A 22,372-nucleotide genomic window follows, 5' to 3' on the forward strand; every position below is an offset into this window, starting at 1 on the left:
ATGGGGATGGGATACATGGACAGTCCGGCTCTTCTGAAATGTTATAGTTACTTTATTGCCTTTGACTCTGTGCGCTATAAGGCCTCAACAAATTATAATCAATTGGACAATGTCCTCAAATAATATATTAGAATATGCACACTATTTTAGATTGTGAAACTTGAAAATGTGGACCTTTCAAATTCAAAAGTGGGAAAAAATGAGTCAAGTGATGTAATCTGTAATCTTTCATTAGTTTCAGAATTAAAACTAGACTCACGGAAAACCAGTTTCATTTAAACCCCCCTCACTTCTGTCTAAAATCAGAAGTCCTCACCAACCTATTTTCTAATAAGAAGCTGAAATTATTTTAAAACAGCAATTTCATGTACTTTATGCCGTAGCTGGACTGGCGAGTTCCAGTAAAGAAAAGCAGATCAGAGGATTCAAATGATGGCCCACTGCTCCTCCTTCCAGTGAACTCGAATAACTTCTGCTTACTGGCTAAGCAGACTGTACTTAAAGGTGCCCTGGTAATGGACGTGAAAACAACTGCTGATGTCTGCTGACCACTTCTCTCCTAATGTGTCTTTGCTGACATAAGGGGTTCTGTGAAGCTACAGTAATTTCCAGGAAGTCAGCTCGGCTTCGCTTCATTCATCTATCACTGGAGCAAAAAGCGACAAGCAATGAACGCTGCACAGTGCACCACTCGCATTGTGTAGGAAGGGTATTGGGCTCCTATACACACTTGTGTAAAATAGACTGAAGTGCACTCCACCAAGCATCTGCGCTTGGGCAATGAATGAATGAAGGGGAGAGAGAGAGAGTGTGTGGCAATGAATGATCGCTGCTGCATACAGAACTGCCATGAAAATCGCAAACTGGGAACCAAAATACAATACGCAAAAGACAGAAGGCCTACTGAGTCACTAAGATTTTTCCAGGCATAAGTGCCACACACACAATCGCATGCATGTAATTCACTAATATTTTTCCAGGCATAAGTGCCACACACACAGTTGCATGCATGTCAATTCTACACTCCCCGACACATGGTGAGAAATATTTATAGTGAAAAACAAATTGGACAGTGGAAACTTTAAGCCAAAAAGATTTTTTTCTATCCTTGTGCATCTCTCATGCAAGTGATGTATAAAATACGCACATGTAGGGAAATCAGACATAAATCAGCAGTGCACAAACAATACTAAGTCATGCATTATACCGTGAGCAGTTTATTTATGCGTAAGACTGAAAGGTATTTGAATTTAAAGTAGACCCCAGATATAGCCATCCATAGGTGCAGGACACACAAGTCACAATTCAACAAGTTGTTCACACACTTTTTGATTCGGGCCACTGATTTTTAGACATACATTAATCTGATATTGCGGCTAGGGTCCTTGGTTAGCGATTCCCTAGCACATCAAGATGCTACATTGAAAGGGATGTATGTGCCTCAGGCACTGCCAAAGATGGTGAATGAATTCATGGCGCCGTAGACACTGTGTAAGCTGGCCTCCCCTCCCGCAATGGTGGAGTTATGTGTGATATTTGCTGCTTCTCGGGACAGGCTGGTGTTTCTTGCTGGTGGTGCCTCAAGTGATCTTAAATATTTCCTTGGCTTAGAAACAGCACTGGGCTGTTCTAAAACCACACAGTGACAAAAACACAGCACATATATTTTTGGCACAGTACAATTTGAATGGATCCAGCTAGAGTAATTATTGGATTGCCACAGTACAGTTTGAATGGATGGGGCCAGTGCTGAATTTGAGCCGGTGGTTTCTGTTGCTTAGCACCGGCACTTAATTTTCAGCACCAGAATTTATGGCAATCTGCACATGGTGGCACTGTGAGTCGAATTTAATGAGACAACAGCGGTTTATTAATTCAATGCACAATAATAAATGGCTAATACCTACCATCCAGGCCGTTTTTAAAGCCTTGGGGGCCTGAAATTGTCACACTTTTAATGGTGTGATGATTAGTAGTGTGTTGGTGCTGTCACTGGCAGCTCTGGCTGAGGCAGTGGGTGATGCGGACAGCAGTGGCCTTCTGATGAGCGCCCTGGCACTTATTTTACAAATGAAGCACTGGATGGGGCTAGCTATCATTTTTGGATTGGTAGCTAATGCCGAGTAAGAGGCATGAAAAAGCATTGTCAGGAGACATTAGTTAGCCATAAAGCCTCATCCAAGACATAATACAAAGATTACAGGTTGTATAAAGATACCCTAGAAGTAGCTTGCTAAAACGTCCAAACACTGCCTAGCTTCAATAAAATGCAAAGCCCCGAAAGCACCGGTCTCTTTTCAGAAGCTAAGCAATGAGCTAAAACAAGACTGTTTTCTGCTATTCACCTTATGTTAGCTGTGCAATCATTGCGAAATTGTTATAACTTGTATCGGCTTCCAATAAGCTCTACCTGTGAAATAGTGATCCACATTTGAGACATATGGTCATTTTGTTTGTACTGGATCCAATCTCTGCATTTGACACAACAGACTATCAAATATTAATGACTACAATTCAAGAGACAATCAGAACAACCCTATCCCCCAATAAATGGTTCTCACCCTTATCAACCAACCAATAACCAACTCATCATGACAAATTCAACCTGAGCACTATCACAGATTGTGGAATCCCTCAACACTTCAGCATGTACAAGAAGCTAGACTATGGTTACTAAACAACCTGGGGATCGGGTTCCACCCTTGGGCAGGTGACCCACAGGTCCTCATAATCTTGAGGAACCTTACGCTACTGAGACACTCTAAGGCATTGCGCTAGTGAAGCTCCTTTTGGATGCTTGTAAGCCCAAACATGTCAACAAAGTTCCAGAAATATGAGGGAGGAAATCAAATATTTCGATAGATTGTAATGTAATTAAAATATCGCTTCCATATTTGGAGCATTGGAAGTATTCTTTAACAGCAGATGTCCAGTTTTCCCCTTCCAGGTCTCCTTGATGCTCTCCTTCAAATCTCTGTGCACACAGTGGGACTTTTGCAAACCTCCACTTGCTACCCTATTTTCTGTTTTATTTTAGCCTCAGACACATAAACGCAGATCAGGAAGGTTTTGTTCAGCATATAACATAACATTTAATTTAAATTTTTGATTGTGGAAGTCACTGACTTCCAGTTATTTCAAAATGGCAGAAAGAATTTCAAAATTTTAAGCATGGAATTTTATGAGATCAATTTTCCAGCACACTAAGTAGAAAGTACAGAGCATTGGAAGGAGCAGAGACCAGGTGACGAAAAAGCACAGGATGGCATAAAGAGCTGAGCAGGGGTAAAGGAGACAGATGTAGGGTCACAGCATAAAGAAAGGGTCAGACAGGACACAGGACTGAGCAAGCAGTGCTATAGAGCTCAAAGTACAAGGAGGAGAGCAGGGGATCAGATCAGTCCAACTGATAAAAAAATGCAGAGAAGGGTCCCTACCCCATGTTTTACTCTCCTTATGCCATGCTCCAACTTTCACTGTCTGTCTCTGCCATGCCTCTCACCAACTGGTATAAACAAGCATTGGCATAGCCAATAGGTCTCGCCTTAGGGACCTTATAAGTGTTTAGCCATGCAACAGTTGATGTTGTTGCACCAAGGATATTGTGCTGCATAACTAATACTTATAAGGTCCCAAAAGTGAGACGTATTGGCTATGCCAATGCTTGTTGTTTTATTGAAATTGTGCAATATTTTTTTGTTGTTGGGTATAATGAGTGTTTAGTTAATTATACATAATATATATAGTACACAATTACTACAAATATTGTGATGGTGAAATCAGCAAAATTAAAATTCGGCCTTGGAAATTCTGCAAATTCATTTTTTGAATGCATCACAGAGGAGGGGAGGGTAGAATGGCGCGATGGAGCAAAAGAGTATGGAGGACAGCTTGAAAATATATGCACTCTCATGGAGTGCTTAAGACCAGAAAAAAAGCTGTGCTGTAAACTAAAGCAATGGAATGACAGGTTAATCAGGAATGCTCCAGGGGAGGAAGAGACAGAAAATGGAGAATGCAACGTATGAAATAAGAAGTATGAAAATGAGAGTAACTGTAAATCCAACCAATGGTAAGCAGTGGGTGGCTGCAAGCCCTTTTAAGCTCTTGGTAAAGACATAGTATGACAATCAGACAGCTGTATGAGTATGTATGTAGGAGTAATTATCTTTAAAAGTGGAAATCCAAATGGCTTTGTGAGTATGTTCCCGAGTGCATATCTGTTACACCTCATTTCAATTTCTGGCAGTTAATTAACCTCATTTATCCAAGAGGGAGACAAAATGGCTGAAGCCTGGGCAAAATGCTCTCAACATAGACACCTAAAACTGCCAAGTGTGATTGAAGTCAAATGTATTACGAATAAAAAGTATGCCCCTTGGGTGGTATTTGTTCTCTGTCAATAAAAATACTGAGTGGTGAAGGTGTACACAAAGTAGAGTGTTTTGTTCTCAGTGGGCAGTAAAGATAACGAATTGCCCATTTTCCAGCTGTTTCTGCATTGTACATTGCATGGTAGGAGCGTCTTGCAGAGGTTCTTCTGCTGGGGGAAGGTGGCCTCGAGGTATTCGATCACATGAAAGGTGGGTAAATGGGGTCCCCATATACCACCCTATGTTAGATGCTCTTGAGCATACACCTCCTACATTTCCACCAGCAAAGAGATGGTCTAAATGTGGATGTGTTGCACCTGCTCAATGCCAGTCCACTGTCACCACACCCACTCAATGCCAGTCCACAGGCACGCGCAGGCAGAATTAGGATTGTGCTGTTTTTAGGCGCACAATCTTGCTTAGACCATGATTATTGGACTAATGTGTAAATCGTAAGGTTAATTTTCCGCATGCTTGATGGTGGGATACTTGGAATGAGCAGAAGCGGTCTCCTGGGAACTAGGCTAGCAATGTTTTCTGTGTGACTTTAGAAACTGATTGGACAAAACATTGGGCTGTTATTTCACCTTCTCTACATGGGTGCATATTTGGCATTGGATTTCCATACAGATGATTGCGTAGAAGCAATTCATGTCATCCCTGTAATCTTTGCAAAAATGACATGTTATAAGCAGGAAAAGTACACACATTCCCTTTCCCTGGCCTATCCTGTATCATGAGAGGGAGGCCTGAACTGTATGAGGATTACTCATGACATCCAGGCCTTCCCTATTAACAACAGTGGCTCATGCACCTACTGCTTAGGATTATCCCCTCACTGCTACCATTTGCTTTCTATAAACGGTGCTAGATTACACCCTGCTACTAATCTGGCCTAGTTATTGTGATCCGTAGCACTCGCAAGGAGTATGACCTGCACTGCCTGCCATCCATTTGACTGAATTAAACAGGTGGATTTAAGTCTGCACAGTCACTGGCTTGCAAAGCTGCTAAAGAGATGCTTGAGTTGATAGCTGTGTGGAATGACAAACATAATGCTTTGTGCAAAATTGTTTGAGAGGGACAGGCACTTTAACATCATGAAATACATAGAGGGCTCATGTGAGGAGTAATAGACTACAGAATCCTACAAATAAAGACAAACAGTGGCAAAAGTTAGATGTGTGTGGCAGTTCAGCAAAAGAGAATCCACCGTCGCAGACGAGGGAGACGGGTGTCACCTGCCAACTGATAATAGTGGAGCGTGTACACGTCTCAAAAATAATACCAAGAACCAAACTAGATTCAAAGTCAGGGAGAATGCAACAGAAAGTGACTACAGAAATATTAATAAAATAAAAAAAATAGAGATACTATAAATAAAGTTTATTAATTAATCAAGAGATGTCTCAAAAAGCACAATAAACATAACATAACATAACAGGACAAATATATTGTATACTGCAAACATTAAAGAGAACACAAAAATGTTCTGAATCTTTATAGGCCATTTTCAAGTCAACCTTTAATATTATTGAATTTCATACATGAAAAATATTTCATCCCCACAGGACAGAGATCTCAACAATAAAAACGGACCCCATAAACATACACAAATACTCTCATTCGTCTTGCTACACACACATTCAAACAAACTCACACACATTAATGACACAATACATATATACAGCCAAATGCAAAAAAGAGAGAAAGACAGACCCCAAAAATTGTTAGTGGAATGGGCAATAGTGTATAAGTGTTCACAGAGCATTCATGCCCAATGGTCTCTGTCTTGCATTGTGCCACCGCGCGTTTCTGTGCTGGGCTACACAGTAGCCAACACCTTCCTCAGGGCACTAGAAATGAAAAATCTCTGTTCTTAAGCTACACAAGTGGGGAAGACAAAATAAGGCAGCAACAACTTATATACGAATGTAGCCAGTCGGTGGCACGGATCCCAGATCAGAAACAAATCGAGTATGGCAGCTCCGTCCACATATAGGTCAAGAAAGGCAGACGCCTAGAAAGAGCTCCAGGTATAGCGGGAGGCGCATATAGTAGATGAAACTCTTCAAACAGAAAAGGGGGCAATAAACAATCAAATACTTCGCCCAAATGAAAAGGCAAGAAAGCTTGTTCTGGAATGTGAACAACTCAGGGAGCAAAATAGTAGAGAGTGCAGCAGCTTCAAAATCGGGTCAGGATGTGGGACCTCCGTTCAAGATCGAGTGGGAGGTCTCAGGTCCAAGAGTGCTGATACACAGAATCTCTTGCGCTCAAGGTCGCGCCTGGCTCGGCCGGCCCGGCCAGATGAAAAAGGCACAAAGTGTCCACAATTCTACGGGATAAATTCAAGGTAGTACTCCAGGAATGGCGGTCAACTGCGCACAGAACCCCGGGCTCCAAAAGCAGGTTACAGCGTCCGTCGCATCAAAGATGAACAGCGGGTGGGTGGCAGTTCAGAAGTAAAAAATATATATATGCATACGTGGCTTGCCTTCATAATTAATTATGAATGCAGTAAATTAAAATAAAAACCAATTTACAACAATATGTTTCTTTGTAATTATTCAATACTATCAGCACTTGGTTTGTAAAATTTTGACCAAACGTTCACTGAATGACACATATTTAGGGCATGCCCTGCATTACATATCCAAGCAAGCGTTATAACTAAGGTTCCTGTAACAATTATATCGGAGGAAGGACCATTTGGGAGAGAGTTATAGTAGGCAGATAAATTGGAGTGTTGTGCCTTTAAATATTCTACGTCCTGTATGGTATGTCATTTGGAAGCTTATGCAGTGTGGATTCCAATTGTGCCACTTGGACTTTTTCTCTGGCAGGAGGGAAGTCACACTTCAGACAGGCTGTTCAACAAAGCTCAGTTTGCCCCCTTAACTGAGAAAGAGTTGGAGCCAGCCACGGCCGGTAGTGGGAGTACCGGCCGGGCCGTGACGTGGGGAGGGGGAGGGGCAGGGTGGGGCCTCGTAATTTATGGAATACGGACCTTAACAGGTAAGTAAACATAAAAATAAATAAAATAAATTTCATTGCACGCACTGCATTACGAAATGCGATGCAGTACGCGCAACGAAATTCGTTTTATTTATTTTTATGTTTACTTACCAGTTAAGGTCCGGATTCCATACATTACGAGCCCCCACCCTGCCTACCCCCTCCCCACGTCACCGCCCGGCCGGTACTCCCACTACTGGCCGCGGCTGGTTGGAGCCTTGACTAGTTTGGTGACACGTTGCCCACATGGCGGCTGCCTCGTGGCCAAAGCACCTAACTGTGGTCTGGAGCTCAGTTGTGGCTACAGCAACACCTAACTGTGCTCTGGGAGTCAGATGTGGCTGTCTTTGTCCAGTATAGCCCATATCTGCAACAACCAGTATTCTAAGTTGCAGCGACAGCATTTTGTTAATGTGTGCGTATAATCAGTTATGTAAAGAGTTTTAAAGAAGTGTTAATTTCGGAATTTGTGCAACCGGTTACAGCGCGGAGAACACACAGGCCTCTCCGCTGAAATAAAGTAAAAATGCACAAAGCGAGCCCTGTGCTTGTTGGGTATAGACGTGGTGGGATATGAAATGGGGAGAGGGAATGTCGGGTGCCTTTAAAACAGAAAGTCTGATATTGCTCATTGGGAGGTGAAAGCTCGGCTACGCATCTTTGGTTTCATGTACTGGCCCCAAATCTTCTGAAGGACAAGCGCGCGCAAAAAGCATTGGACGCGCTCTGAGGTGGGAGGGGGAACAGTAGGTGGCCTGTGAGTGGTGCACGCAGCAAAGGAAAGCCATAAAGGAAAGCCAGGGTGCCGAAAGCTGACGACTGCGCGGGTGTACGTGTGCCTGAACGCAAGCGCTAGGCCGTGTGACAGCACTTTTAAAAGCCCTAACTAAATGTCTCGCAGAGCAGCGCATGCGCTGGCTCAGGCAAGACCTAAAAAGGGCACATTCGGCTAGACCTTCTGGGGCAGAACTACAGTGCACAGCTCTAGAGGTGTTTAGAAAAGCGTGAGGAATACATCTGAGGGTAAGAAAAGAATGGATCATGGGAGTCTCTGCCCAGGCGTTCTCAGGATGCACAGACATCTTATTGGTAGCGACTTTGCGCCAGTGCCTTAGGGTGACAGCGTAATGCACTGCACTGCGATGCTCTAGCCATCCTTCATTGACTGTGATCTGAACCCTCATTGCCATAACACTAAAGTCAGAACTGCAAGAGTTCAATCTGAGTGCGAACTCAGTATGTAACATTATATACACCAATTTACGCTAGCACAAAATCAAAATAAATATGACTACACTTTCTCCATAAAAATAAGATACTATTTTAGAACGAGAAATACTAGACATAACAATTCTTTGCAGTCATTTCCCATGTATCCGTTTGGCCTCAGAACATAATTTGTTGTAATGGTGTTTAGGATTAGGATGATCAAATAATTATGCAAGAAGAAAGTGAAATGAAAATCTTGTTTTAAATCACCTTACACATCCTGCAAAAACTACACTCATCTATTTAATTGGCCACACCTTCTACCACATTCATACTGCATCCATTTTGGGCGAATGTTAAAAGGTCAGATACAAGCGCTGCGAGGCCTCCGGGTAGTTTACGCGCTATACAAATATAATTTTTCATTTCATTTCATTTCACATGTATGGGGTGAAGGTCTGCATATTTGTGAATGAAAAAATTGATACCTCTGCGGGTGGTAACGGCAAAGGTATACCCTCCCAGGCCATAGTGCGCGTACACAGATCTGCATAACACAACTAATTTTTCACTGCGTTTTCCTAATCCAGATAAGAATTTACATGCTATAAAATATGACTATATTTCATACATTATAAAAAGCATGGTATGCATTATACAATGGCTTTTACGAGGTGCAAGAATACTTAGTCAGGAAAAGGTTTTGCTAATCAGCGCCAAAGTGTTTAAAATATTTCAAACATATTAATCACGATATTGTGAGCTGCAGTTAAAAAAAACCACCTGATAAAATATCACTTGGTAAGTGCAGTAAATACACATTTTTAATAAACCAATCGGTTTACCTAAATTACAGTTTTTGGAAAAGTAATTTCTCACTAGGCCCGCTGTCAGAAACACTTAATAGAGGATTGCCTGCTGGGTGACTGAGCCAAATTTCAACCAGAATGTAGGGATTCAGACACTTGCTAGTTTCCTTCAGAATAAACATCTCATTCCCATCTCCTTCTATGCTGGCAAACACCACTCCTCCAAACCCGCCAACCCTGTCTATGTCTACGCTGATTGTATTTGAGGACTAATCCTTATTGCACACAGGTGTGTTTTCGGACCTGCCTCAGTTACACCCACCTACACTGATTAAAGGACTTCACTATCTGTACATTTAACTAATAAAGTTTACTACCAAGCTTACATAAAGCTCATGTTTGGGTGAGTGCATGCACTGGTTACTCTAGTTGTATTGTTACTTTGCGCTTGTTGATCCTTGCCTGAAAGCGCCCTTTGGGTTAATGAATATGGGCTTCTTTCTTTGAACTGAAGACATCCCTACCACAGGTTATCACACGTTCTTTATGTATGTAGGCGAGAGGATCAGCCAAATGTATTTACAAAGTATTTCTCAATGCTGTCCACGTTGGGTGTGTGAGCGCCTGTCGTTTCGAAAGCAGGAGATATGGTGCAATTCAAAATTTCCATTGCATGCCGCGGTTTAGGAGACCACGGGCTATGCTATGGAAAAACAAAGGTAAAAAAAAGAGCTACTTACTCTGGTGGAATAAAGAAAAATGTAAGATAACTGTTTTGGTTTATAAGACAAAATAGCTTGGAAAGTTTTGAAGTCAATATGTCTTTAAAACCACGACGTCTGCCTGTCTGGCTATCTTCTGCATGCTAAATCAATATGTCCTGATTTCCAAGTCAATAATATGTCATCTAAGGCAATATTGTTTTTCTTGCTTGGAAACTTCATCATGTGGGCCTCAAAGTTAACATACATCCTCTGGCTTCCAGTTCAACATGTCTTCTAAACCCCAATGGTACTTCTAGTTTTTAAGTCAATATGTTACAGTTCTTAAGTCAACTTATCTCTTACGATTTTGAAATCAAATAGCTTTCTAGTTTTTAAATCAAGATCCACTACTCTGCTTTCATTGTAAATATGTTGTGGTTTATACCCCATGCAGATCTTCTGACTTGCCAGGAAATATATTCTGGAGTCTAAGTCAGGATAGATATTATGATGTATAATATTCTATTTGGAAACACAGTTCAATTTCCTAAGGACTGAAGTAAAGACCAACAGATCCCTAGGTTTCAAAAAGGCTTTTTTTTCTCAACTGAGGGCCGCTTGTCATTGCTGACTGACTTCTATGCATCAGGAACCCAAGTTCCTCACTTCAGACCCTACTGATTCTCAAGTGTTTTTTGGTCACAAACAAGCGACATTTTAGCTAGCCTGTCCTTTCTCTGACATGTATTTTGTTTGTGTGTGCAATTCTAAAAATCACATTTTTATGTTCAAGCGTGCTGCGTGCCACCCACCCATTCCTCTCAATATATAGAGATGTTAATTCACAAAAGTATTAAAATTGAAAATGAAACTGTAAACGACTAAACTATAAAACATCTTATAATCTCTGCACAAAGTGCAACGTTTTCAGGAGTAAATATTTTGCTTACATATATTTAAAACAAATTAGTGCGTAATTTGGATCATTTGTTGTGTTATTTCCAGCCTTGTAGACATGTCTGCCATTCATAATGAACATATTCAATATTCCACATTAACTATCCCGTGATATAAAAATACATTTAGAAAGAAAAGGGCTCTCCTTCTCAAAACTGTTTGATTCAGGGGTGCTCTTTCTGCAAGCACCGGGATATCAATACTTCCTGGCACTACAAGATACGTTGTCCCACCTCAAAGTGCTAGCCTAGGCCTTGTCAATTCCTCACTCCACTCCATCATCTCCCGAACGTCAGAATAGTTCTCCAAATACTTCAGCTCCGATCATTAAGAATCTCTGTCGCCAACCTTCAATTACACGCAATAAGAATGAAAAAATCCAAAAACGGAATCGTGGGAAAATATTGTGCAGCATTCGAGCACAGTGCGAAAATAAGGATTTTGTTTAGAATTCACAATTGTTTATTTCTTAAAAACTAGCAGTAGCTAAATGCTCACCAACCATTTAAAATTCAGACAACGTCATTACTTTTGAGTGGATTGACAGACAGGCAGGCAGATATTTTATATAATTAGTACAGTTGATGGTCAACTTTGCCTAATTTTATATTTTACAGTTAAGATAAATTGATGCCACAATTGCAGGTTGATAAATCGTAAAAACCTCAGCCATACAACCTAGATTAAACTCAGTTAACTGTATGCCTGAACAAAAATACCTTTTCACGCAAACCATAGCTCACCTGCAGCCGCAGGTCACCCATTCTGGATATCTACATCGTTTCTAACTTCTGCAGATCGCTTAAGAATTATTATTTTCAACGTATAAAGTGCAAGGTTAAACTGCTTTTATTATATTTAAGTGCAGGATGTGAGCATATGTCCAATCAAATCTTATTTTACAAATGTTATAAATACCTGTTTGAAATGAAAAGAGGCCACGGATTGCTTCAGGCTGCAGGGGTGCACAGAGAGGGAGATTCAGCTTGGCCTGCTGATGCGATAGCGATGCCAGGACAGTTTGCTTTGTGGAAGGCCTTGGGTGGCTTTGCAATATTTAAAGGGCAGAGGGAGTGCACTCTTTGAGCCAATCAAAAAGGACGATGGGTTCCCAACCCCTCAGCTTGTCAAACTTGCGTCAGCTTTGAACAAGCAAGATCAGTTTGCCAGTGTAGACTCAGATTAAGCATCACGATTACGACAACCTTTGTTTGCTCACGGATTTGGGCAACATCATAAAATGCGACTCTTCTGGGGTGTCTAGCAAGACCTTTGCCATAGAGTACAGGTTATATAGATTGCCACTTTTGTTTACGATGCGAGTTGCGCCATTGGCTGTTTTGAAAGACCAAAAGCGAGCAACAAGGAGGATACAGTAATTGACAATGGCGAAAATGGTTTAATAAATTAGTTTGCATTCAAGGTTTGAGGTAGAAGAAGGCCCAAAAGACACCTCGAAGGTGGCATCTATGGCACAGTTGGGGATGGTGGGAGTACAGGTGACTGACAGTAAATTCACGCAGCTCAGGTTCATCAGGTCAAGTTTCGTGAAGGTCTGTAAAACTTAAAGGGGCGCTGCAACAAAAACCTTTTGTTTCCCTTTCCGGGGCTCATACAAATGTTTGATCTGGGGTGCAACAAAAACAGCTGAACGAAATTACACCAACCTTGGCATGAAACTAGAATTTTACTCATAATAGTAGCCTATTGTGTTCTGGTTCATATAATTTAAGATCTATTATGTATATTTCAGTTAAAAAATGTTATTGGGCCGGTTTCAAGGTGTAATTTGAATTGTTTATCTGAGTCTCCAGGCCGACTGCGGGTCCCAGAACCAGGAGAATCTCATTGGCTGACGCCCCTACAACCTTTTGTTGTGGCAGCCTTTACGAGATGCCAGACACCAAAGACTGAGCCATTTTTGCCCCTGGGTTGTGGACACTGTTCCGAATTCAAAGATCCAGATTTGGGTCAATAAATATTTGGAAACTCCTTCTCAAAAAACTGGAAAATTTAGTGTGGTCAATGACCATGGCCAGTGAGCACAATCGATATGGGGACTCGGCATAGACCAGGCCTTGTGCCCAAAGGCACATGCACAAGCCAGAATGCCTTGCGGGCTTATACTGGGCATTGTCATAGGCTGTAACTGTCTGAAGGGTATGCATAATACACATCAACATGTTAGCTGGATGTAGTATATCATAAAAATAAAAATAAAACATCAACAAAAATACTTGGTAAAGATAGGTTTTGGTTACTATTGCTCATTAAATGTTAACCTTTGTTTGAAAAATAAAGAAATGTACTTAAAACCCACAGTTGGAGTTCATTCAGAGTTTGGCGGTCGGTCAGTTGCACACCAGAGTGTCAGACATTATCTCTGTTACCCTGGCAGCCATAGGTAGAGATCTCTGTCGGCCTGGCAGAGATCTCTGTGCCTGCAAAGGAGCTGCAGCTACTGGGGCTCATCTTAAAGCACTAATCATTTGTTAAGCTGCAGCAATGTTTTATGCAACCATTCTTCAAACCATTTTTGGTTTTTCAAAAGCAAAGTCCCAATTCTTGGGTTTGTTTTCTAAAAATGAATACAATTGACCCAGATAGTTTGCTTTCTCCCAGGGTGTGGTGGTTATTTTTTATTTTTTCTGTTTGAGACCACCAGGTTTCCTTTGCTGGTATCCAACAGAAAAAAAGATACGTCAGACCACCAGGGTCGGACTGGCCATAGAGGGCACTGGGTGTTTCACTGGTGGGATAGAGGGGTGAGGGCCGGTTTTGTGGCAATGGGGGTCGGTTTTGTCACTGGGGCCAGTTTTGGAGCAGTGCTGCAATATCAGCCTCCTGTAACAAAAGCAGGAGCAGTGCTTATAACTAGCCCCCCCCCCCTCCTCCCAGGGCCGATTAAGCAGCAATCTGCCAGGGCTGGTTGCTGTTCCCAGTCCAGCCCTGCAAACCACCCTCTCTAATATCACGGATGGCCTGAGGTACCAACACTGATAGCCCCAAGTCTGTTGGGTCGTTGGTGTGGGATTTTGCCAATGGAGGCAGCAGGGACACTGCCGGTTCAAACATGATGATCCATCTGACTCTAAATAGAGTTGACAGACCGTCTGTTTGGGAGACATAGTACGCTGCTACATCTGCCTACGGTTTTCAGCTGAAACATTTGTAAAATCCATCATTTATAATTAACCATAACTCACCCCTAATGCACTGTTCATGACTCACTCATGATGTGACAGATTATATCACAAGTGAAATCAATGCAATTCCTACTGGTGTCTTGTGTATTATTTGCGGGATGTTTTGGGTATGTTGCGGGGTGGGGGGTCCTGTTGCCATGATGTGACTATGCGGCTGCCCGAGGCCACCCGGTGGCCATCAGTAGGGCGGCCCCGTAGTCACAGAGGGCCTCCCCCGCCCCCTGCCTTCGGTCATCCACCCCTCTCTGAGCAGGTGGAGTCCCGGCGGGAGGGTGGGCGGGCCAGTGACGCACATCCGTGGCGGCAGGCAGGGCGAGGGGTATTTAACTTCCCCTCGCCATCTTGGAAGCCTCTTTGCCGCTCCGGATGCCGCACGACGTGCACCAGGGACACTCTTTTCCCTCCCTACCCCTTACCCTGTGTGTCAGCTGGGGGGGGGCAGCTGTTGGAACTTTTAATGTGTACTTTTTTTGTTGCAGGCGGAATTACAGGGCGATCCGGAAGCAGAGAGGTGCAGCACTGTACTTCAGCGGGCACATAGGGGTGCCAGAGCCTAAAACCTGGAACCTCAAGGGAGGTCCGGGAACCGGTGTCGGCGCCCCAGTAGTCCTACGGGCGGTTGTGGGGCTGTGCAACCGGGGATTTGCCTAGCTATGCCCCGCAAGGGGCGGGAGTATATTTATTACCATAATGGTGCAGCATATGGGTGGTTCGCCACGGTGCTGCTTGGCTCATCAGGCGGGCAGGTGGCGAGAATGCGGCCTGCCTTTTATCGCCCGTAAGATAACCCACCATGATTACATAACGTTGTATGTAATAAACCTGCAGCAACTTTCCCCAATCTAACACTGGTGTCTTGTGTGTTATTTGCGGGATGTTTTGGGTATGTTGCGGGGCAGGGGGTCCTGTTGCCATGATGTGACTATGCAATTCCTGACAACAGCAATCGTCACCCACCAATGGCATACTCAAGGACTTCACTATGAACAAAACATGGCTTCTCTTGGCATCCCAGTGTATTACCCGACAGGCTCCACATTGATTATGAGGGGGATATGAAAGATAATGTATTAATGAGGAATCAAATCAACAAAAAATGTAAGCATACAGCCGCTGAAGCCTGAGAAAAAGAAGATGCAGATAGAAAGTCAGTTTTGGTCAGTGGGAACGAGGTTTGGCTCCACATGGTGTTTGGGTGAATGGCATGGCAGCTCATGCTGTTCATGGCTGAATTTCATATGCATGAATATGTCCATACTGGGGTACAGCACATAGCCTGGCACAAAGCTTGGCACTGCTCGCAACCGCCATGATACATAGCCAAAGACCTGTTCTGTGAATTATCTCCATACCAGAACTTGGTAGAAGACCTGCACTCAACCCTTATTAATGAGGCCACATGCGGTGGTTTATATTAACATGGAAAGACAGCACAAACCTGAGTCTTCAGCCAGGTCCCGTGCCTGACATCCACTGTACCCATGCAAAGCCATGTATAGTTGACTATGTGGGAGCGTCCATGGATTGGTTAAACACATACACCAACAAATGATTGCATACAAAGAATGCAATATATAAATGTCGGAGTGGAAATATATGATGTCAATTTATGCCATTTGAAATGTGATCTATGACATCATGTTTGATATCAGCTGTAGTGCATTTGAGGAGGAGTTAGGGTTAACAATAACTGGAAAATTATAGTGATTTTTCAACTGCAAATCAAACTAAATCTTTGCTCTGACAGTGTGTTTTTTCAGCACATTTCTGCGGTTCTTATCAAACATTGGTGAATATATTATTAGCAATATTAACCATAGTTTTATTTAACAAAGTTCTTTCTCAGTGATCTTTAGGTCACGTCTACAGACTGCTTTGGATGTCTGTCACTGAAAGGCCCAGAGGCATATTTGTAAGGACATAACTCTGCTGCAGCGTTAATTTTTTTATAACGGCGGCTTTTTTAAATTATATTTCGAGTGTTAACGTGAAATTTTCCTAGAAACATTTTTGTTAGCATGATTTACCAAGACTGAGATGCAAGGTAGGCGTTCCTGCATAAAAGGTCTGCAAAACACATATGGGCATATTCACAAGGATTTACCTCTGCCGTAGCATCACTTTTTTGATGTTATGGAAGTTTTTTTTTATCGCCATATTTACAAGTTGCCACAAAGCCCAGTTAGCAGCTGTTAGAAATGGGGGTCTCTAGTTGGCAATGATTTGCACCTTTGTCGAAGAAGGGACCCTTCGTCCTAGTCAGGGTAAGAGGGATACACTTCTGAAATAATGCCTGCTCACCCAGTTGGTTGCTTGGCACAAACTGACAAGCTTATATCAGAGGCAGTGTGTAAAGTAATAGAGTGAAAACACCACAAAAAGACACCACACCAGTTTAGAAATAAAAGTAATCTTTATGTAAACCAAACCAGACCAAAATGAAATAAATCCACAATAAAGTAATCAAAATGTAATTGGTAGAAGATAAAAACAGTTCTGTCCATAGCAAACTATAGATGCGACACTTTCAACACAAAGTACCTTGGATGCATCACGATCATAAACAAAAACAGCCACAGGGAAGGTGATGCATCGGTTCCTTATGCGCAGGGAAGGTGATCCGTCGGTTCCTTACTCCAGGGGAGTTGATGCGTCAGTTCCTTACTGCCAAGCAGGAGAGGTGATGCGTCGATTCCTTACTGAAGGGGAGGTGATGCATTAGCTTCTTACTGTGCGGGTAGGTGAAGCGTCGGTTTCTTACTGCGGCCCCGGTGTCCTTGTAGACTTGGCGCCCTGGTGCGATGCGTGGGGAGTGGGAATGCAATGGTTCTCGAGGCGGCTGGAACGGTGCTGCATAGGTCTCTCCAGCCAAGTTCCAATGATGCGTTGGTTCTTGCAGCCACACAGCAGGTCCTACGTCAGAATCGGTGCAGTGATCTCAGACTTTGGTGCCCAGGATTCGGCATACAGCAGTTTCCCCAGCTGCGGGCAGGCGCTTCATCAGTTTCTTCAGCACCACTTTGACGATGCTTCGGAAACCTGTGCGGATGAGTAGGGCTTCTAATAGTTGCATCTCCTTTTCAGCTCCCAACAGCAGGAACAACCTCCAGAGGCCCAACTCAGCAACAGGCACCTCTTAGCCGGTCAGAACTCCCAGCAAGGAAGTTCAGGGGAACTGGTGGTCAAGTCTTTGTGTCCCTGAGACATCAGAACAGGAGGCAAGCTCTACTTCAAGCCCTTAGAAATCTTCTTCAAGCGGGATACACAGCACACAGTAAAGCCTTCATTCTCTCCTTGGCAGAAACAGCCACTACAGGCCAAACGCAGACAGCACACAGCAAAGATGCAGTACTTCTCCTTTAGCTTTCCAAGCTCTTCTCCTTGCCAGAGGTTCCTCTTGACTCCAGAAGTATGCAAAAGCTCTTCGGTCTGGGCCGAAATATTTATACAGCATTTTCCTTGGTTCTCTTGTGGCAGAGAGTCTCTGTGCTCAGTCAAAACTAATTCTGTCCTCTCTGGTCCAGTCTCTGTCAGGAGGTGGAGACAGCATTGTGTAAAGCAGACCAGGCCCATTCGGGTGAAAGGAATTCTCCTCCCCCTACTCTAAATGCAGCCCAGGTCTATTCAGCCCAACCTTGACTCATCCAGGAAAGGCAGGACACACCTCAACCCCCCCCCCCTCCAGTGGCTGGCTACAGTGAATGCACATCCCCAGCCCCTGCCACTCCAAAACCAGGCAGTCAATCCTCAACCCAGCAGAGGCACTCAGGGCAGCTAACCAAGAAAATACCCACTTTCTAAAAGTGGTATTTTGAAACACAGAATGTAAAAATCATCCTTACTCAAATATGTATCTTTATAGTCCAAGTTCAGGAGTAAAAAACTCCACCTTCCTATCTTGTCCCAAAGGGAAGCTATATGTATAAGATGTTATAAATAAACTCCAATTCTATTTTATGAGACCATAGCCTTTCAATAGTGAAAAATGAAATTCACTGTAGGTCACTATCAGGTCATCTTACACACATCAGGACATGTCCTACCTTTCACATACAGTGCACCCTGCTCACAGGGGTACCTTGGGCCTACCATAGGGGTGACTCGCATGTAAGAAAAGGGAAGGTTAGGACCTGGCAAGTAGCCAGGTTGACATGGCAGTACCAGACTGCACACAGACACTGCAGTGGAATGTCTGAGAACCTTTTGGAAAGCTGCTTGTGTGTGGGGCATCATGAGTGTTGGAGGCCCACTAGCAGTATTTGACTTACAGGCCCTGGGCACACACAGGTCACTGTACTAGGGACTTAGCAGTAAGTAAAATAAGCCAATCCATTAACACAATTTACAGGGAGAGCATATGCACTTTAGCACTGATCAGCAGTGGTAAAGTGCCCAGAGTCATAAAACCAACAAAACAGGGTCAAAAACAGGGGGCCTAAAAGCAAAAAGTCTGGGGATAAACCTGCTGGAAAATCTAGGTCTATCAGCAGCATTTTTTCAGCGTTAATGTGATTTTTTCATCGCAGCACTTCTGTTAGCGTGACTTACCGAAAGTGAGATGCAAGGTAGGCACTCCAGCATAAAAACTCCCATAAAATACACAACAAGATATTTACAAGGGATGTCCTTGTATGTTGCTAGAAAAGAAAAACTGCCACTAAGTCCCATTAGAGGCAGTTTTTTAATGTCGGAAATTAGTTGGTCTTAAAAAATGTTGCCAAAACACTTGAGGCCCCATTTAAGAGGTTTTGGGGCAGCTCTGCAAGGAATCTTGCTGCGCTGCCCTGGGACAATATAAAAGGGCAGGAATACACCCTATCAGTAAGATAGGGTGCATTTCTGTCTTTTTCCCCTACATTGGTTCACAATGGCTGCCATGTGCCAACACAGGCACCATTGAGCCATGGTGCAAGGGTGCCTGCGTTGCGTAGCTGATTGATGTTGTGCAGTAAGGGACACCATCCTGCACAAATTCAAACAAATCCAGGCTTTTTACTCTTTCTATGTTTGCTGCAGAATGCTGCACACATAGAAAAAGGAAAAAAGAGGAGAAATGAAAACATTTATCCTCGTTGAGTTTCCCAAATGCTACCCTTGAGGTGGTGTCAAATTCTGATACATTTCTAGGTTTATGGTTTTTCATAAATTTGGGAATGCTTCAGATTCCATGGGTTTTGGGTGGGAACGCCCAGAGCAACACCAATAGAATGACTCTTTCACACATGAAAGGGGCACATACTTGCAAGTCCATGAAAAGCCATGTGAAGTGGCTTTACGTGGCCTTGTAAATATGCTGTGGCACACTGCACTACCGAAAAGTCAAATAAGTGACATTCCAGCGGTGCAAAAGTGCCCCGAGGGCCTTATAAATGAGGGCCTTGGATAATAGAAAAACTCCCGCAATTCATCCTCGGCAATGTCAACGACGCCATGGATCTCCTGCCATTGCAGCTAGGAGCACCAAGGAGACCACCACCACCACCCCTGTCATGAGTCACTCATCTGAACAACTGCTCGTTTCCCTTTAGGTGATGACCGGACCTGATCTCCTCTAAGTGCTGAACTTAGTAGACCGGAACATCAGCAAAAAGAAGTTGGAGACTGAGAACTGCAGAAAGCCAGAGACTCTCCGGAGCCGCCTGGAACCGTAAAAGAAGGAGAGATGCACAACCAGCAAACCTTAAATTAGGTCATCTTCCGTCTGAGGGAGTCACATCCGGGAGCCACTGGGAATCCGCACCAGATAGCCACTTCACAGTGGACCCATTGTCACTGGGGAAACATTCATGAGAAGTATTAGGATCTTCTCTCTGAGAGCAATCGTGCATCATTGCAGTCTCATTCAGCGCCTTCCTCCTCTCTCCTATAACCTGCTCCATTTTTGGGGTGGCTTGTAGTAGTGGTGGGGGACGCTTGTTCCCCCTACACCTTCAACTACAACTAGCTCTGCGATTGACAGTCATTACACAGAGCCTTCACTCCCTGTCCGTAGCACCTGGCGACCAGTAGATTCCAGCCAGGTCCAGACCTGTTCACTGGTGTCAAAGTATTGTGTGTTACCATCTGAGACCACTCTCAGCCTTGCTGGGAGGAGTAGGGAGTATTTGATGGCCAACTCTCAGAGGCATCGCTTAACCACCAGAATTGACCCCCTTTGCCTCTGCACCCCGTGGAGTAGTCACCAAAGAAAAAAAATAGAGTGGCATTATCCACTTTCACCTCCCCCAGCTTGCGCACTTCTCTCAGGACAGCATCACGATCCCTGAAGGAAGCAGAAGAGAAAGGGTCCATGGCGGACAGCTCATTGCCACTTGATGGACTCGCTCCACAACAGAGAATGTAGAGAGTGCACCTGCTGGCAGTAGGTCATGCAACCATGTCTCAGTATATGCCACAGCATCAGCTCCTTCTGCTCCCTCGGACAGACCCCCCACCTGCACATTGTTCTGCCAGAAGCAGCCCTCCAAATCCTCTGCTCTTCTTTCTAGTGACTTCACATGTGTCATTAGCTGCTGTTCCTCCAACACTGCGTTCTGGGTAATAGGGTGGACTTTGGCCAGTTCTTGCTAAATGTTGTGTACCTTGTCAGTCAGGTTGCAATGACGTAAATTGTTATTTTTTTTGTAACCTTGCTGACCTTATGTAAAGCATTCTGATACCTACAGGTCTAGCCAGCGCTATACAAAACTCTTTAAATAATTAAATAAATAAATAAATCTGGGTGCTCCAGGGTGAAGTTGGTTGTGATTTTGTCAATGCGGCCCTCAAGAGAAGCACATGTTTGTTTGAGGGATGTACATATTTTCTCCCCAGCCATGACTATGGAGTCCAGGGTGTCCACCGACATGGAGCAGCGGTCAGGTGTTGACGCTGCCCCATGTACAGGTGGGCCATCATTGCGCCAGATGCCCAGGCACCATGTATGACATGCAGGCAGCACCAATGTAAATCAATCAACCAATCAATCAGAGACTTATATAGCAAGGCTACTCAGCAGTGAAGGTCTTATGACGCTGGGAGAGGGGGCTGCTGTTCAGACTGGATGCAGGATCACCCAGTCTGAAGACCCAGGTCTTGAGGTCCATCCTTAATTGGGTCTTTGAAGCAGATTGCCTGAGGTACGGGGGCAGGGTGTTTCAGTTCTTGGAGGCGAGGTAGGAGAATAACCTTCCTCCTGTTCTGGTCTTGTAGATCCTGGGGATGGAGGTGAGGGTGACTTTGGAGGATCAGAGTTGTCTGGCAGGTACGAGGAATGTGAGGTTGTTCAGGTATGCTGATTCTTCGTCATGTAGAGCTTTGTAGGCATGAGTGAGGAGTTTGAAAGTAACCCTCTTATTGACTGGGACCCAGTGGAGTTGTCCTAGGTGTTGCATGATGTGGCTGCTGCTGGAGATGTCGAGGACCAGTCTGGCTTCAGCGTTTTGGACATTCCATAGTTTTTTGAGCTGTTTCTGGGTGATGCCTGCATAGAGTGTGTTGCAGTAGTCGACTGCTGGTGATGAGTGCGGGGGTGACAGTCTTTCTGGATTCTGTCAGGATCCATCTGAATGTCTTTTGAAGCAGGTGGAGCATGCGGAAGCAGGCTGAGGAAATTGCATTGTTTGGCGGTTCATAGTGAGTGATGAATCCTGTATGATGCTGAGGTTGTTTATGTGGTAAGTAGGGGTAGTGGAATTTCCCAGAGCAGCTGGCTGTGAGGAGTCATACCAGGCTGAAGGTGTGGTTCCCAGGATGAGTAATTTGGCCTTGTCCGAGTTGAGCTTGAGGTGGCTGTCTTTCACCCAGGTAGCAACTGCCTTCATTCTGCATTGGAAGTTGGTTCTGTTGGTTGTGGGTTCATTGGTGAGGGAAAGGAGCAGCTGGGTGTCATCGGTGTAGGAGACGATGTTGAGTCTGTGGTTCTGACAGTGGCTGCCAGGGTGGCCATGTAGATGTTGAAGAGGGTGGGGCTCACAGATGAACCCTGGGGGGCTCTGCAGCTGATCTCCATGGATGATGAGAGGAACAGAAGTTGTCTGACTTGCTAGATCCAGCTGGGGAGGAAGGACTGGATCAAGTCCAAAGCCTTGTTGTGGATGCCAGTGTTGTGGAGTGTT

At 44.0% G+C, this 22,372-nt stretch overlaps 1 protein-coding gene across 2 annotated transcripts in view; it reads right to left on the minus strand.

The window, feature by feature from the left end:
- SLC38A4 (solute carrier family 38 member 4) overlaps positions 1 to 22,372 on the minus strand; it is a 222,491-nt gene that overhangs the window by 73,348 nt on the left and 126,771 nt on the right. The window contains exon 1 of one of the 2 annotated variants that reach the window (XM_078675364.1): positions 11,989 to 12,091. The exons of the other annotated variant lie outside the window; for it this stretch is intronic. The gene's annotated coding sequence lies outside the window, so the exon portion shown is untranslated. Of the gene's footprint in view, positions 1 to 11,988; positions 12,092 to 22,372 lie in introns of those variants that run through there. 2 annotated transcript variants of the gene reach the window in all.

The sequence above is a fragment of the Lissotriton helveticus genome, chromosome 1_1, assembly GCF_964261635.1.
Source record: "Lissotriton helveticus chromosome 1_1, aLisHel1.1, whole genome shotgun sequence".
NCBI lineage: Eukaryota > Metazoa > Chordata > Amphibia > Caudata > Salamandridae > Lissotriton > Lissotriton helveticus.